This window comes from Rutidosis leptorrhynchoides, chromosome 3, assembly GCF_046630445.1.
Source record: "Rutidosis leptorrhynchoides isolate AG116_Rl617_1_P2 chromosome 3, CSIRO_AGI_Rlap_v1, whole genome shotgun sequence".
Classification (NCBI taxonomy): Eukaryota; Viridiplantae; Streptophyta; class Magnoliopsida; order Asterales; family Asteraceae; genus Rutidosis; species Rutidosis leptorrhynchoides.
In genome coordinates this window covers 66,771,320-66,789,971 of record NC_092335.1, presented here as the reverse complement: position 1 = coordinate 66,789,971, position 18,652 = coordinate 66,771,320, and the positions used below count along the sequence as shown (strand labels likewise).

At 34.9% G+C, this 18,652-nt stretch overlaps 1 non-coding gene across 1 annotated transcript; it reads left to right on the top strand.

Moving 5' to 3' along the window:
- The first annotated feature begins 18,085 nt into the window (after nt 1-18,085).
- On the top strand, nt 18,086-18,192 carry LOC139903374 (small nucleolar RNA R71). Its single transcript, XR_011778198.1, has one exon. It is a non-coding gene; the product is annotated as a small nucleolar RNA R71 (small nucleolar RNA).
- Nucleotides 18,193-18,652: the final 460 nt, after the last annotated feature.

Below are 18,652 nucleotides of genomic sequence, written 5' to 3'. Positions count from 1 at the left end.
ATAATATAATAATTTAAAATCTCTTTTGATATTATAAACATTGGGTTAACAACATTTAACAAGATCGTTAACCTAAAGGTTTCAAAACAACACTTACATGTAACGACTAACGATGACTTAACGACTCAGTTAAAATGTATATACATGTAGTGTTTTAATATGTATTTATACACTTTTGAAAGACTTCAATACACTTATCAAAATACTTCTACTTAACAAAAATGCTTACAATTACATTCTCGTTCAGTTTCATCAACAATTCTACTCGTATGCACCCGTATTCGTACTCGTACAATACACAGCTTTTAGATGTATGTACTATTGGTATATACACTCCAATGATCAGCTCTTAGCAGCCCATGTGAGTCACCTAACACATGTGGGAACCATCATTTGGCAACTAGCATGAAATATCTCATAAGATTACAAAAATATGAGTAATCATTCATGACTTATTTACATGAAAACAAAATTACATATCCTTTATATCTAATCCATACACCAACGACCAAAAACACCTACAAACACTTTCATTCTTCAATTTTCTTCATCTAATTGAACTCTCTCAAGGTCTATCTTCAAGTTCTAAGTGTTCTTCATAAATTCCAAAAGTTCTAGTTTCATAAAATCAAGAATACTTTCAAGTTTGCTAGCTCACTTCCAATCTTGTAAGGTGATCATCCAACCTCAAGAAATCTTTGTTTCTTACAGTAGGTTATCATTCTAATACAAGGTAATAATCATATTCAAACTTTGGTTCAATTTCTATAACTATAACAATCTTATTTCAAGTGATGATCTTACTTGAACTTGTTTTCGTGTCATGATTCTGCTTCAAGAACTTCGAGCTATCCAAGGATCCATTGAAGCTAGATCCATTTTTCTCTTTTCTAGTAGGTTCATCCAAGGAACTTAAGGTAGTAATGATGTTCATAACATCATTCAATTCATACATATAAAGCTATCTTATTCGAAGGTTTAAACTTGTAATCACTAGAACATAGTTTAGTTAATTCTAAACTTGTTCGCAAACAAAAGTTAATCCTTCTAACTTGACTTTTAAAATCAACTAAACACATGTTCTATATCTATATGATATGCTAACTTAATGATTTAAAACCTGGAAACACGAAAAACACCGTAAAACCGGATTTACGCCGTCGTAGTAACACCGCGGGCTGTTTTGGGTTAGTTAATTAAAAACTATGATAAACTTTGATTTAAAAGTTGTTATTCTGAGAAAATGATTTTTATTATGAACATGAAACTATATCCAAAAATTATGGTTAAACTCAAAGTGGAAGTATGTTTTCTAAAATGGTCATCTAGACGTCGTTCTTTCGACTGAAATGACTACCTTTACAAAAACGACTTGTAACTTATTTTTCCGACTATAAACCTATACTTTTTCTGTTTAGATTCATAAAATATAGTTCAATATGAAACCATAGCAATTTGATTCACTCAAAACGGATTTAAAATGAAGAAGTTATGGGTAAAACAAGATTGGATAATTTTTCTCATTTTAGCTACGTGAAAATTGGTAACAAATCTATTCCAACCATAACTTAATCAACTTGTATTGTATATTATGTAATCTTGAGATACCATAGACACGTATACAATGTTTCGACCTATCATGTCGACACATCTATATATATTTCGGAACAACCATAGACACTCTATATGTGAATGTTGGAGTTAGCTATACAGGGTTGAGGTTGATTCCAAAATATATATAGTTTGAGTTGTGATCAATACTGAGATACGTATACACTGGGTCGTGGATTGATTCAAGATAATATTTATCGATTTATTTCTGTATATCTAACTGTGGACAACTAGTTGTAGGTTACTAACGAGGACAGCTGACTTAATAAACTTAAAATATCAAAATATATTAAAAGTGTTGTAAATATATTTTGAACATACTTTGATATATATGTATATATTGTTATAGGTTCGTGAATCAACAGTGGCCAAGTCTTACTTCCCGACGAAGTAAAAATCTGTGAAAGTGAGTTATAGTCCCACTTTTAAAATCTAATATTTTTGGGATGAGAATACATGCAGGTTTTATAAATGATTTACAAAATAGACACAAGTACGTGAAACTACATTCTATGGTTGAATTATCGAAATCGAATATGCCCCTTTTTATTAAGTCTGGTAATCTAAGAATTAGGGAACAGACACCCTAATTGACGCGAATCCTAAAGATAGATCTATTGGGCCTAACAAACCCCATCCAAAGTACCGGATGCTTTAGTACTTCGAAATTTATATCATATCCGAAGGGTGTCCCGGAATGATGGGGATATTCTTATATATGCATCTTGTTATTGTCGGTTACCAGGTGTTCACCATATGAATGATTTTTATCTCTATGTATGGGATGTGTATTGAAATATGAAATCTTGTGGTCTATTGTTACGATTTGATATATATAGGTTAAACCTATAACTCACCAACATTTTTGTTGACGTTTAAAGCATGTTTATTCTCAGGTGAATATTAAGAGCTTCCGCTGTTGCATACTAAAATAAGGACAAGATTTGGAGTCCATGTTTGTATGATATTGTGTAAAAACTGCATTCAAGAAACTGATTTCGATGTAACATATTTGTATTGTAAACCATTATGTAATGGTCGTGTGTAAACAGGATATTTTAGATTATCATTATTTGATAATCTACGTAAAGCTTTTTAAACCTTTATTTATGAAATAAAGGTTATGGTTTGTTTTAAAAATGAATGCAGTCTTTGAAAAACGTCTCATATAGAGGTCAAAACCTCGCAACGAAATCAATTAATATGGAACGTTTTTAATCAATAAGAACGGGACATTTCAGTTGGTATCAGAGCGTTGGTCTTAGAGAACCAGAAAATTTGCATTAGTGTGTCTTATCGAGTTTGTTAGGATGCATTAGTGAGTCTGGACTTCGACCGTGTTTTCTTTAAAAATGATTGCTTAACATTTTTGTTGGAAACTATATATTTTTAACATATGAATATTATGTGATATATTAATCTCTTAACGTGTTTGATATTATGTGATAGATGTCTACCTCTAGAACAAGTCCCATTGACTCACCTAATAATAATGAAGAGTCAAATGTAAATTGGAATGATTTGTGGACTGATTCACAAGTTCCCGAAGAGGAACCGGAAGAAGAGTCGGAACCGGAAGAAGAATCTGAACCGGATGAAGAAATAGAACCGGTGGGGGAAATAATAAAACGGTTAAGTAAAAGAAAATCCTCAACCAACCGACCAAGGTTAATTATGGTCAATGGTGTTTCCGCTAAGGAAGCAAAATATTGGGAGGATTACCAATTCTCCGATGAATCGGATTCCGACGAGAATTCCGATGATGTTATAGAAATTACCCCAACTGAATTTAAAAAGACAAAAGAAAATAATAAGGGAAAGGGCATAAAAATAGAGAAATCTAATTCCAATCCCGATGAACTTTATATGTATCGTCAACCCCCGAAGTCCTTAAGTTGTAACAATGACCCGGGAACCTCTAAACCACCAGGTTTTTCTAAACCAATGTGGAAAATAACGGCTCGTATTAGGGGAACATCATATATCCCTAGAAACTTAGCAAAACGAACCAAAACCGAAGAAGAAGAAACAAGTGAGTCAGAATAAGATAGTTGTATTCGTGTGGTGTAATATATGTAATATAGTGTTCTTATGCTTTATGATATATGTAAAAATTGCTTGTATTAATAAGTATTTTTTTATGAATCTAACTCTTGTCTATTTTACAGTTTAAAAACACAAAATGGATAGACAACCCAATATTTTAAGAGACCTACCCGGAGACATGATTGATGAAATCTTGTCTAGAGTCGGCCAGAATTCTTCGGCACAACTATTTAAGGCGAGATCAGTTTGTAAGACATTCGAAGAACGTTCCAAGAATGTCTTGGTTTATAAGAGACTTTCGTTTGAAAGATGGGGGATATCACATTGGGAAACCCATAAGTTACGATGTGTTTACTTTGACGCATATATTGCGGGGAACCCAAATGCTATTTTACGCAACGGGTTAAGAAATTATTTTGACTCAATATATCCGAATATTGGACTTCGTGATTTAGAAAAAGCGGCTAACATGCAACATAAAGAAGCATGTTATGCTTACGGATTAGTAATGTTCGCTTCTCACCAAAGTGAGAACAAGAACATCGGGCTACAACTATTAAACAAAACGTTTCCACAAGTGACGGAGTCGGTAATTGGGGTAAGAAATGAGGTTTTTAGATTATTACGGGACTGTTGGACATTACGTAACCCTCGTCCCTTTGATGACGTTACAACACGCTGTCTTATCAACGGCCATAACGGTTATGTTGCACAAGACCAAGGATGGGAAGTAGTCCTAGTAAAACCAGAATGCATGACTTGTTTCTGGACGTATGAATTACGTGTCTTTATTGCCTTTGCTGAACGACTTGTGTACTAGCTAGAATTGTCTTCACAACTATCTTGTATCAAAGTTATTGTGTGCTATATTTCATGCTTTATGTAAAATAAGCGGTATTGTAAGTTTGTAAAATATTGTATAAAAGTTTGAACGCGAAATATTATTACAATCAGTTTTTCATATAGAATTGTAGTAGTTGAATTGTATATTAGCTACTAAGTATGAACTTAACGGGTAGGTACTACCCGAATTTAAACTTATAAAACGCTAATATGAAGAAAAAGCTTTTATAAATGAGTTCATATTATGCTACGAAATACTATTAACTACTCTTAATATTCTGTATGATTAACTTGTTCCATTTAACTATTTTGAAGGAAATGGCACCGACTACTCGACACACCGTGAATAGGAATGAAGAGGAATTCCGTACTTTTCTAGCTTCAAACATAGCCGCAGTACAGGCTGCGCTACATACCAACAATAACCTTGGATCTAGCAGTACAGGAAATCGTGTAGGATGCACCTACAAAGAATTCACTGCCTGCAAACCTTTGGAATTTGATGGAACCGAAGGACCGATCGGATTGAAACGGTGGACCGAGAAGGTTGAATCGGTGTTTGCCATAAGTAAGTGTACTGAAGAGGACAAAGTGAAGTACGCTACGCATACCTTCACAGGTTCTGCGTTAACATGGTGGAATACCTATCTAGAGCAAGTGGGACAAGATGATGCGTACGCACTACCGTGGTCAGCATTCAAGCACTTGATGAACGAGAAGTACCGTCCCAGAACCGAGGTCAATAAGCTCAAGACAGAACTTAGAGGGTTACGAACCCAAGGATTTGATATTACCACGTACGAAAGACGATTCACAGAATTGTGCCTATTGTGTCCGGGAGCATTCGAAGATGCGGAAGAGAAGATCGACGCGTTTGTGAAAGGATTACCGGAAAGAATCCAAGAAGATATAAGTTCACACGAGCCCGCCTCCATACAACAGGCATGTAGAATGGCTCACAAACTAGTGAACCAGATTGAAGAAAGAATTAAAGAACAGACTGCTGAAGAGGCCAATGTGAAGCAAGTCAAAAGAAAGTGGGAGGAAAACGGTGATAAGAATCACCAATACAACAACAACAGCAATTACAACAATAATCGCAACAATTATCCCAACAATCGCAACATCAATCGCAACTACAACAAACGGCCCAACAACAACAACAACAACAACAACAACAGCAACTACAACAATCATCCCAACAACAATAATAACCGCAACAACAACAACAATCAGAAGCAACTATGCCAAAGGTGTGAAAAGAATCACTCGGGGTTCTGCACCAAATTTTGCAACAAGTGTAGAAGAAATGGTCATAGCGCGGCGAAGTGTGAGGTCTACGGACCAGGGGTTAATAGAACGAAAGGAACAAATGGTGTCGGAACGAGTAATGGCGGAGCAAGTAGTGTCGGAGCAAGTTATGCCAATGTAGTTTGTTATAAATGTGGAAAACCAGGCCACATTATTAGAAATTGCCCGAACCAGGAGAACACGAATGGACAAGGCCGTGGAAGAGTTTTCAATATTAATGCGGTAGAGGCACAGGAAGACCCGGAGCTTGTTACGGGTACGTTTCTTATTGACAATAAATCTGCTTACGTTTTATTTGATTCGGGTGCGGATAGAAGCTATATGAGTAGAGATTTTTGTGCTAAATTAAGTTGTCCATTGACGCCTTTGGATAGTAAATTTTTACTCGAATTAGCAAATGGTAAATTAATTTCAGCAGATAATATATGTCGGAATCGAGAAATTAAACTGGTTAGCGAAACATTTAAGATTGATTTGATACCAGTAGAGTTAGGGAGTTTTGATGTGATAATCGGTATGGACTGGTTGAAAGAAGTGAAAGCGGAGATCGTTTGTTACAAAAATGCAATTCGCATTATACGAGAAAAAGGAAAACCCTTAATGGTGTACGGAGAAAAGGGCAACACGAAGCTACATCTTATTAGTAATTTGAAGGCACAAAAACTAATAAGAAAAGGTTGCTATGCTGTTCTAGCACACGTCGAGAAAGTACAAACTGAAGAAAAGAGCATCAATGATGTTCCCATTGCAAAAGAATTTCCCGATGTATTTCCGAAAGAATTACCGGGATTACCCCCACATCGATCCGTTGAATTTCAAATAGATCTTGTACCAGGAGCTGCACCAATAGCTCGTGCTCCTTACAGACTCGCACCCAGCGAGATGAAAGAACTGCAAAGCCAATTACAAGAACTTTTAGAGCGTGGTTTCATTCGACCAAGCACATCACCGTGGGGAGCTCCTGTTTTGTTTGTCAAGAAGAAAGATGGTACATTCAGGTTGTGTATCGACTACCGAGAGTTGAACAAACTTACCATCAAGAACCGCTACCCACTACCGAGAATCGACGACTTATTTGATCAACTACAAGGCTCGTCTGTTTATTCAAAGATTGACTTACGTTCCGGGTATCATCAAATGCGGGTGAAAGAAGATGATATTCCAAAGACTGCTTTCAGAACACGTTACGGTCATTATGAGTTTATGGTCATGCCGTTTGGTTTAACTAATGCACCAGCTGTGTTCATGGACCTTATGAACCGAGTGTGTGGACCATACCTTGACAAGTTTGTCATTGTTTTCATTGATGACATACTTATTTACTCAAAGAATGACCAAGAACACGGTGAACATTTGAGAAAGGTGTTAGAAGTATTGAGGAAGGAAGAATTGTACGCTAAGTTTTCAAAGTGTGCATTTTGGTTGGAAGAAGTTCAATTCCTCGGTCACATAGTGAACAAAGAAGGTATTAAGGTGGATCCGGCAAAGATAGAAACTGTTGAAAAGTGGGAAACCCCGAAAACTCCGAAACACATACGCCAGTTTTTAGGACTAGCTGGTTACTACAGAAGGTTCATCCAAGACTTTTCCAGAATAGCAAAACCCTTGACTGCATTAACGCATAAAGGGAAGAAATTTGAATGGAATGATGAACAAGAGAAAGTGTTTCAGTTATTGAAGAAAAAGCTAACTACGGCACCTATATTGTCATTGCCTGAAGGGAATGATGATTTTGTGATTTATTGTGACGCATCAAAGCAAGGTCTCGGTTGTGTATTAATGCAACGAACGAAGGTGATTGCTTATGCGTCTAGACAATTGAAGATTCACGAACAAAATTATACGACGCATGATTTGGAATTAGGCGCGGTTGTTTTTGCATTAAAGACTTGGAGGCACTACTTATATGGGGTCAAAAGTATTATATATACCGATCACAAAAGTCTTCAACACATATTTAATCAGAAACAACTGAATATGAGGCAGCGTAGGTGGATTGAATTATTGAATGATTACGATTTTGAGATTCGTTACCACCCGGGGAAGGCAAATGTGGTAGCCGATGCCTTGAGCAGGAAGGATAGAGAACCCATTCGAGTAAAATCTATGAATATAATGATTCATAATAACATTACTACTCAAATAAAGGAGGTGCAACAAGGAGTTTTAAAAGAGGGAAATTTAAAGGATGAAATACCCAAAGGATCGGAGAAGCATCTTAATATTCGGGAAGACGGAACCCGGTATAGGGCTGAAAGGATTTGGGTACCAAAATTTGGAGATATGAGAGAAATGGTACTTAGAGAAGCTCATAAAACCAGATACTCAATACATCCTGGAACGGGGAAGATGTACAAGGATCTCAAGAAACATTTTTGGTGGCCGGGTATGAAAACCGATGTTGCTAAATACGTAGGAGAATGTTTGACGTGTTCTAAGGTCAAAGCTGAGCATCAGAAACCATCAGGTCTACTTCAACAACCCGAAATCCCGGAATGGAAATGGGAAAACATTACCATGGATTTCATCACTAAATTGCCAAGGACTGCAAATGGTTTTGATACTATTTGGGTAATAGTTGATCGTCTCACCAAATCAGCACACTTCCTACCAATAAGAGAAGATGACAAGATGGAGAAGTTAGCACGACTGTATTTGAAGGAAGTCGTCTCCAGACATGGAATACCAATCTCTATTATCTCTGATAGGGATGGCAGATTTATTTCAAGATTCTGGCAGACATTACAGCAAGCATTAGGAACTCGTCTAGACATGAGTACTGCCTATCATCCACAAACTGATGGGCAGAGCGAAAGGACGATACAAACGCTTGAAGACATGCTACGAGCATGTGTTATTGATTTCGGAAACAGTTGGGATCGACATCTACCGTTAGCAGAATTTTCCTACAACAACAGCTACCATTCAAGCATTGAGATGGCGCCGTTTGAAGCACTTTATGGTAGAAAGTGCAGGTCTCCGATTTGTTGGAGTGAAGTGGGGGATAGACAGATTACGGGTCCGGAGATTATACAAGAAACTACCGAGAAGATCATCCAAATTCAACAACGGTTGAAAACCGCCCAAAGTCGACAAAAGAGCTACGCTGACATTAAAAGAAAAGATATAGAATTTGAAATTGGAGAGATGGTCATGCTTAAAGTTGCACCTTGGAAAGGCGTTGTTCGATTTGGTAAACGAGGGAAATTAAATCCAAGGTATATTGGACCATTCAAGATTATTGATCGTGTCGGACCAGTAGCTTACCGACTAGAGTTACCTCAACAACTCGCGGCTGTACATAACACTTTCCACGTCTCGAATTTAAAGAAATGTTTTGCTAAAGAAGATCTCACTATTCCGTTAGATGAAATCCAAATCAACGAAAAACTTCAATTCATCGAAGAACCCGTCGAAATAATGGATCGTGAGGTTAAAAGACTTAAGCAAAACAAGATACCAATTGTTAAGGTTCGATGGAATGCTCGTAGAGGACCTGAGTTCACCTGGGAGCGTGAAGATCAGATGAAGAAGAAATACCCGCATCTATTTCCAGAAGATTCGTCAACACCTTCAACAGCTTAAAATTTCGGGACGAAATTTATTTAACGGGTAGGTACTGTAGTGACCCGAACTTTTCCATGTTTATATATATTAATTGAGATTGATATTTACATGATTAAATGTTTCCAACATGTTAAGCAATCAAACTTGTTAAGACTTGATTAATTGAAATAGGTTTCATATAGACAATTGACCACCCAAGTTGACCGGTGATTCACGAACGTTAAAACTTGTAAAAAAACTATATGATGACATATATATGGTTATATATATAGTTAACATGATATTATGATAAGTAAACATATCATTAATTATATTAACAATGAACTACATATGTAAAAACAAGACTACTAACTTAATGATTTTGAAACGAGACATATATGTAACGTTTATCGTTGTAACGACATTTAATGTATATATATCATATTAAGAGATATTCGTACATCATAATATCATGATAATATAATAATTTAAAATCTCTTTTGATATTATAAACATTGGGTTAACAACATTTAACAAGATCGTTAACCTAAAGGTTTCAAAACAACACTTACATGTAACGACTAACGATGACTTAACGACTCAGTTAAAATGTATATACATGTAGTGTTTTAATATGTATTTATACACTTTTGAAAGACTTCAATACACTTATCAAAATACTTCTACTTAACAAAAATGCTTACAATTACATTCTCGTTCAGTTTCATCAACAATTCTACTCGTATGCACCCGTATTCGTACTCGTACAATACACAGCTTTTAGATGTATGTACTATTGGTATATACACTCCAATGATCAGCTCTTAGCAGCCCATGTGAGTCACCTAACACATGTGGGAACCATCATTTGGCAACTAGCATGAAATATCTCATAAGATTACAAAAATATGAGTAATCATTCATGACTTATTTACATGAAAACAAAATTACATATCCTTTATATCTAATCCATACACCAACGACCAAAAACACCTACAAACACTTTCATTCTTCAATTTTCTTCATCTAATTGAACTCTCTCAAGGTCTATCTTCAAGTTCTAAGTGTTCTTCATAAATTCCAAAAGTTCTAGTTTCATAAAATCAAGAATACTTTCAAGTTTGCTAGCTCACTTCCAATCTTGTAAGGTGATCATCCAACCTCAAGAAATCTTTGTTTCTTACAGTAGGTTATCATTCTAATACAAGGTAATAATCATATTCAAACTTTGGTTCAATTTCTATAACTATAACAATCTTATTTCAAGTGATGATCTTACTTGAACTTGTTTTCGTGTCATGATTCTGCTTCAAGAACTTCGAGCTATCCAAGGATCCATTGAAGCTAGATCCATTTTTCTCTTTTCTAGTAGGTTCATCCAAGGAACTTAAGGTAGTAATGATGTTCATAACATCATTCAATTCATACATATAAAGCTATCTTATTCGAAGGTTTAAACTTGTAATCACTAGAACATAGTTTAGTTAATTCTAAACTTGTTCGCAAACAAAAGTTAATCCTTCTAACTTGACTTTTAAAATCAACTAAACACATGTTCTATATCTATATGATATGCTAACTTAATGATTTAAAACCTGGAAACACGAAAAACACCGTAAAACCGGATTTACGCCGTCGTAGTAACACCGCGGGCTGTTTTGGGTTAGTTAATTAAAAACTATGATAAACTTTGATTTAAAAGTTGTTATTCTGAGAAAATGATTTTTATTATGAACATGAAACTATATCCAAAAATTATGGTTAAACTCAAAGTGGAAGTATGTTTTCTAAAATGGTCATCTAGACGTCGTTCTTTCGACTGAAATGACTACCTTTACAAAAACGACTTGTAACTTATTTTTCCGACTATAAACCTATACTTTTTCTGTTTAGATTCATAAAATAGAGTTCAATATGAAACCATAGCAATTTGATTCACTCAAAACGGATTTAAAATGAAGAAGTTATGGGTAAAACAAGATTGGATAATTTTTCTCATTTTAGCTACGTGAAAATTGGTAACAAATCTATTCCAACCATAACTTAATCAACTTGTATTGTATATTATGTAATCTTGAGATACCATAGACACGTATACAATGTTTCGACCTATCATGTCGACACATCTATATATATTTCGGAACAACCATAGACACTCTATATGTGAATGTTGGAGTTAGCTATACAGGGTTGAGGTTGATTCCAAAATATATATAGTTTGAGTTGTGATCAATACTGAGATACGTATACACTGGGTCGTGGATTGATTCAAGATAATATTTATCGATTTATTTCTATATATCTAACTGTGGACAACTAGTTGTAGGTTACTAACGAGGACAGCTGACTTAATAAACTTAAAATATCAAAATATATTAAAAGTGTTGTAAATATATTTTGAACATACTTTGATATATATGTATATATTGTTATAGGTTCGTGAATCAACAGTGGCCAAGTCTTACTTCCCGACGAAGTAAAAATCTGTGAAAGTGAGTTATAGTCCCACTTTTAAAATCTAATATTTTTGGGATGAGAATACATGCAGGTTTTATAAATGATTTACAAAATAGACACAAGTACGTGAAACTACATTCTATGGTTGAATTATCGAAATCGAATATGCCCCTTTTTATTAAGTCTGGTAATCTAAGAATTAGGGAACAGACACCCTAATTGACGCGAATCCTAAAGATAGATCTATTGGGCCTAACAAACCCCATCCAAAGTACCGGATGCTTTAGTACTTCGAAATTTATATCATATCCGAAGGGTGTCCCGGAATGATGGGGATATTCTTATATATGCATCTTGTTATTGTCGGTTACCAGGTGTTCACCATATGAATGATTTTTATCTCTATGTATGGGATGTGTATTGAAATATGAAATCTTGTGGTCTATTGTTACGATTTGATATATATAGGTTAAACCTATAACTCACCAACATTTTTGTTGACGTTTAAAGCATGTTTATTCTCAGGTGAATATTAAGAGCTTCCGCTGTTGCATACTAAAATAAGGACAAGATTTGGAGTCCATGTTTGTATGATATTGTGTAAAAACTGCATTCAAGAAACTGATTTCGATGTAACATATTTGTATTGTAAACCATTATGTAATGGTCGTGTGTAAACAGGATATTTTAGATTATCATTATTTGATAATCTACGTAAAGCTTTTTAAACCTTTATTTATGAAATAAAGGTTATGGTTTGTTTTAAAAATGAATGCAGTCTTTGAAAAACGTCTCATATAGAGGTCAAAACCTCGCAACGAAATCAATTAATATGGAACGTTTTTAATCAATAAGAACGGGACATTTCACACTGTATGTAATCTACCCCTGTTTTGATTAGATATGAATATTAATTTACCCACTTGATCAGTTTGAATAATCAATTACCCAACCCGAATAATTAATTAAATGATTATAATAGATTCCATATGAACGTCACTAAATAGGACAACCATAATCATTATTAATTATTAGGATAATTAATTTGAAGATAGGTTCGACAGACTCCAATGAGTTGTCACTCAATTAGACAATACCCCCCATCTATTAATAGTCAATAGTCCAATTTCCACAAGTGTCGGTCTTTTGCCCAAACCTTAATTATGGTACAAAATTCAATAACCCCGTCTTAATATTTAGTCAAACATCACGATTACTTCGGCTTAAATAAGCATAATAATAACTTAGTTACGAGACATTAATTTAAAAAGGAAGAACATAACTTACAGTGATTATTAATCGTGTAGCGTTACACGGACAGAGTTTCGACTTTAAAACCCGTAAAACATTCCTTAAAATAACCCAATTATTATTAAACTTAAACTAAAATTAAAATTATAATTATAAATATATATATTACATGTAAAGAGAAAGAAAGAAGAAAATGTGTACATAAATCGATCAAATGAATTGCCTTTTATAGGCAAATATTGAATTGAAATTTTCACTTATGACCCCTTAACTATGCTCAATTAACTACTTTTTATTATTTATTATTATTCTTATTATGAATTATTTAAATATTATATTATATTCTTGTGCATAGTTGACTTGTACTTTCAGCTCCGTTGCGTCGAGCGTTGATAGTTGGCTCGGGTACCGGTTCCGGATTTTCGAACGTCCTTTCGTATAATTTAATATCTTGTACTTTGCGTTTTGTAACTTGTACTCTTGTCATTTTTAGACGTTTCTCATCAATAAATTGAACCTTTTGAATTGTATCTTGTACATTTGAGCTTTTTGGACGTTTGTGTCTTCAAATCTTCGTTTTCGCCTTTTGTCTTCGCACTTATTTATTTAAACAATTATAATGAAAATATAATACAATTACATATGAAAACCTATTATTTAGAAGGGATATTGCTATGAAATATATGTTCCTTTTTAGCCTTATCAAATATCCCCACACTTATGCGTTGCTTGTCCTCAAGCAATACAGAACTTGAAATAAAAACATACATGAATCACTTTTTTATTCATCACACTTTGTACATTAGTGATTTTGATATGGTGATATAAACAATGATAGTAACGATAGAACCATGGTTAAAGGTGGGTGTGTCATCCACAGTTACCTCGGGTTTAGGTCAACGACACTTGCAATCAAATAGCCGATTTACTTTCGGTTTCCAAAGCAAAGTGCACATTTGAAAGGTGGTTTACAGTCCCACATGACTATGAAAATGTAGATCCTTAAGGAAATTGGATCTTTATGAAAACATTTGATCTTTTTGAAAATTTAATCTAGCTTTTACCCTAGATAAGTTTTCCGGAATAACCCTTCACCGGTGTTTGCAAAATATTTTTGTGGGTTGTGTGGGTTTCAGATTTGAAAATTTTAGCTCAACACTTGTGGTTTTGTGTTACCCACTTGCTAACCTTGTATTGGGAAAGCAACACGTCCAGTTTACTTGTTCCGTATATTACCTTTCGATAAACTACCGTCCGGTTGTAAAGGAAAGCGATGAACAAGAAACTGTTAAGGCAATGTCTAATGACATGCATATGATTATGGTCTTAAAACGTGTCGGATGCTAGTACTATCCTTTGTAGGAGCAATAGTAAAGATCATCCTATGATTTTTCGGTCTGGCACAAGGTCCTGTCTCCGACCATGCTATGCAACCACCGTTTCTTGCGGTTGACACCCGATTTGGTTCAGGTGACCTAATGAATTCTGATGAATTCTCAGGATTTTACGTTCAATGGTAATGAACGCATTGAAAATAGGTTTTCAGAAAACAAATCGGTTTTATTTTTGATCAAAATATTTTCTCGTTCAAGCTCGAGTTTAGATATCATTGAATTCCATGAGTTTGTAATTCTCAATCTTTAAGGTCAATCTCTAGAATTGAGTAATATCAGTCTTAAAAGCTGATTTTTGATCTTTAAGGAGATTATCCTTTCTGGAGATTTGATTCATTAGTCTTATCAAGCTAATTTGCACGGTGCCCCCCATTGTGCGAGATAAATCCTTCTCATGGTTAGGATAAATCTGACCACATGGCGACCCTGTTTGATGCTGAGGTCCGTGAATTTCCTGCTGATTTTAGAGATGACTTTTCTAGATTTTTCGTCAACCTACAGCTGGTCTGGACGACAACTTCATGACCTAAATCAAGAAGCGCGTTTCTTTTTCGGAAGACTTTACTTCCTTTTAATGATGGAATTGATTCATCGTGTAGATCCATCTTTCTTACAGTAAATCGGGTAAACCAGTTAATTTAGTCCAAAGTAAAAGCACCTGCAATAACTTTACAAAAACATGTGATAGATAGTTTTTAATTGAATAACTTGGTACATTCTCCACACACTTGACTTTTTTCATGCGTCTTTTTATATCTTAATAAATAAATTCAAGCGTTTTAGTTGTTTCTCAATTTATGTCCTTTCTGAGGTAACAATAATTTCGGCATTAACACCTAGTTTTATCGTTCATAAATATGTATAAACATGATTTTGAATTCATTTAGTTAAAAAAATTTAAAATTTTCATAATATTTAGAAAATAAGCCAAGTATAAACCCGAGAGAATTTATAACCCTTCCCCACACTTGAGATCATGCAATGCCCTCATTTGCATGAAATCAGACTATAATTATAAATTCATGAGGGTGATTAGTGTAGGAAAGTGATAAAAAATACCCAGTTTGTAATTACAAAGCTCGTCGAATGATTGATGGCGCGCCTCATCGTTCATTCCTTCATTTATTATATCACATTTGTTGTTTTGCATCTTGTCGTCAAAATCAGTAGCTTTTGCTGAACTTAATGTTAGTATTTGAAAGTGCGTTGTTTTACCGTGTTGTTTACATGATAAAATACAAACATATATACATATTTTTAAAGTTGGGTATATTACCCCACGTTCAAAAATTTATAAAATCAAATTTTTTTTTTTTGCATACTTTAAATCAATAAAATTAAAAATAATGATGACAAAATTTTTTGCCCCGCCCTCGGGTAAAGTAATTTCGGCTCAACGACCTAGTCTTCAACTCACGACGAATTTTAGAAATCATTTTTTTCAACTTAATGAAATAAAGTAAATTTTTGTTTTTAAATTCACACAAAACTTAAAAAGAAAACATATTAATTTCATATAAAACCTAAAACACAAAAAAATTCAGAATGGGGGGAGAAAACTAGTTCTTTAGTGTCTGCTAGTGAAAAAGACCAATCGGATTCCATTCTCGGAACTACACGAGAACATAACAACTAACTCCAAACAGCATTTTCTTTTTAGAATATTTGAATCTCCTCACACTTAGGTAGATGTGGTGTCGAAATTGTGATTAACTTCATCGTCAATTTCTCTTGGACCATAATCAACTTGCATATCTGTGACTTTTGCTTTAAGCCAGTGACCAGCTTTTTCCGTAATATCCACAAATTCAACTAGCTTCGCCTTTTCTTTAGGCGACAGATTGGATACTAACCGGTTATATAACTTAAAGTTCCCCTTACTTTTAGCATCAATAACCCGTTTAAAAAGTTTCTTCATTGAACTGTTAATAACGGGGTCATTTAATTTCGTATCAACTATGGGGTTCTTTATTATCAAGTCATCATTAGGTGTTACTTCATTTTCCCCACACTTAGGCGTTCTATTATTGTTAAGCATTACCGTTGGAGTTGGTAAAACACCATGGTTCTTACCAATCGTTTTTGTCGGTTCAACGGTTTTGGTTTGTGGATATTTAGACTTTCGAATCATAAAGGTGATCAATTTCTCATCATTACTAAGTGTCATTCTACCCTTTCTTACATCAAATAACGCCCCGATGGACGCTAAGAATGGTCGACCTAAAATTAGAGGAACGTTTGAGTCCTCTTCTATGTCAATGACAATGAATTCGACTAGAAAGGTTTAATTACCTACTTGAACGGGTAGGTTGTCAGCAATTCCAACTGAGTGCTTAATGGTTTAATCAAGGAGTCGAACACTCATATCCGTTGGAGTTAACTCACCTACACCTAATCTCTTATATAATGAAAGAGGCATAACACTCACACTTGAACCTAAATCTGCTAGTGCATCATACATGACATAGTCACTAAGTAGACAAGGAACAATAAATTCACCCGGATCACCTACCCTAGGTGGAGGATTTGGTGGAACTGTCTTCACCGGGTTTACTTCTACTGTTTTTGTTTCTTGCACTTTTTTATTCTTCTTCTTCTTCTTCTTCTTTCCAGAGGTATCACAAACTTTATTACCTATTACTTGCTCATACTCAACTCCTTTTCTTGAAAACGGGATGGGTGGTCTGTATGGTGCCACCACTGGCTTTACATACTCGGGTGGTGGTGGTGGTGTAACTTCTTCATTGTTACTTACATCTAAAACCTCCCCATCTTCTGATGCTGGTTTTTCAGAATTTGTTGAAACCATATTAACATTTTCATTCCGAGGATTTACTTCAGTATTACTCGGTAGCTTTCCTTGTTTCCTTTCACTCATCAATCTAACAAGAGTACCTACTTGTTTTTCTAGATTCAAAATAGAAGCTTGTTGAGTTCTAAATGACTGATCAAACCTCTCATTCGTTTGAGTTTGAGTTTCAATAAATTGTGTTTGAGATTTAACTAGCTTAAATACCACTTCTTCCAGATTTGACTTTTTCTCTTCGGTTTGTTGTGGTGGTTTATACAAGCCAGGTCTTTGTTGATTGAAAGTGTTGTTTTGAGTTGATTGATTATTCGGACCTTGTTGGTTATACGAGTTATTGTCGGGTCCTTTTGGATTGTAAAGAATGTTTTGATTTCGATTGAAGTTTGGCCTTGGCGGTTGATAATTATTCTGATAACTATTTTCCAGCCTTTGGTTCATGTAGACAACATTCTCACGTTGTTCCATCATTTGTTCAATGTGACAGTCTTTCATTAAGTGTGGTCCACCGCATTGCTCACAACTGATTCGTATTGCGTGAGTATCTTTATTCATCTTTTCCATTCGTCTCTCGAAAGCATCTATTTTTGCAGAAACGGAATCAAAGTTATGGCTAGAATCGGCTCTAGCCGCTTTAGATGAACGATATATATCTTTCTCTTGGTGCCACTCATGAGAGTGGGAGGCTGTGTTATCAATAATTTTGTAAGCTTCAATTGCGGTTTTCTTCATAATGGAACCACTAGCTGTTATGTCGATGTTTTTTCGTGTAGCAACGTTGACACCTTGGTAGAATATTTGTACTATTTGATAAGTGTCTAAACCGTGTTGAGGACATCCTCTCAACAACTTTCCAAATCTTTTCCACGCCTCATATAGAGTTTCATTTGACTTTTGTGTGAACGTAACAATTTCTCCTTGAAGTCTCACGGCTTTAGATGCCGGAAAGAATCTTTTAAGAAATTTCTCAACTAAAACATCCCATGTGTCAATCGCCCCTTCAGGTAACGATTCTAACCAATCTTTGGCTTCTCCCTTTAAAGTCCAGGGAAACAACATGAGATAGATCTGTTCATCCTCAACTTCTCAGATTTTGAATAGTGTACAGATCCTATTAAACGTACTAAGATGTTCGTTTGAATCTTCCTTCGGCGCACCACTATATTGGCACTGATTAGTTACCATGTGTAGGATTTGTCCTTTGATTTCATAATCTGGCGCATTAATGTCTGGCTTAATAATGGCGTGACCTTGGCCCGTGTGTGTGGCTCTCATTCGGTCTTCCATACTTAGAGGTTTCAGATTTTCCATAATTGAATTTGTTGAATACGAATCACTAGAAGATTCTGATTTAATGGTTTGTGGTTCAGGAGGAATGATTAGTGGT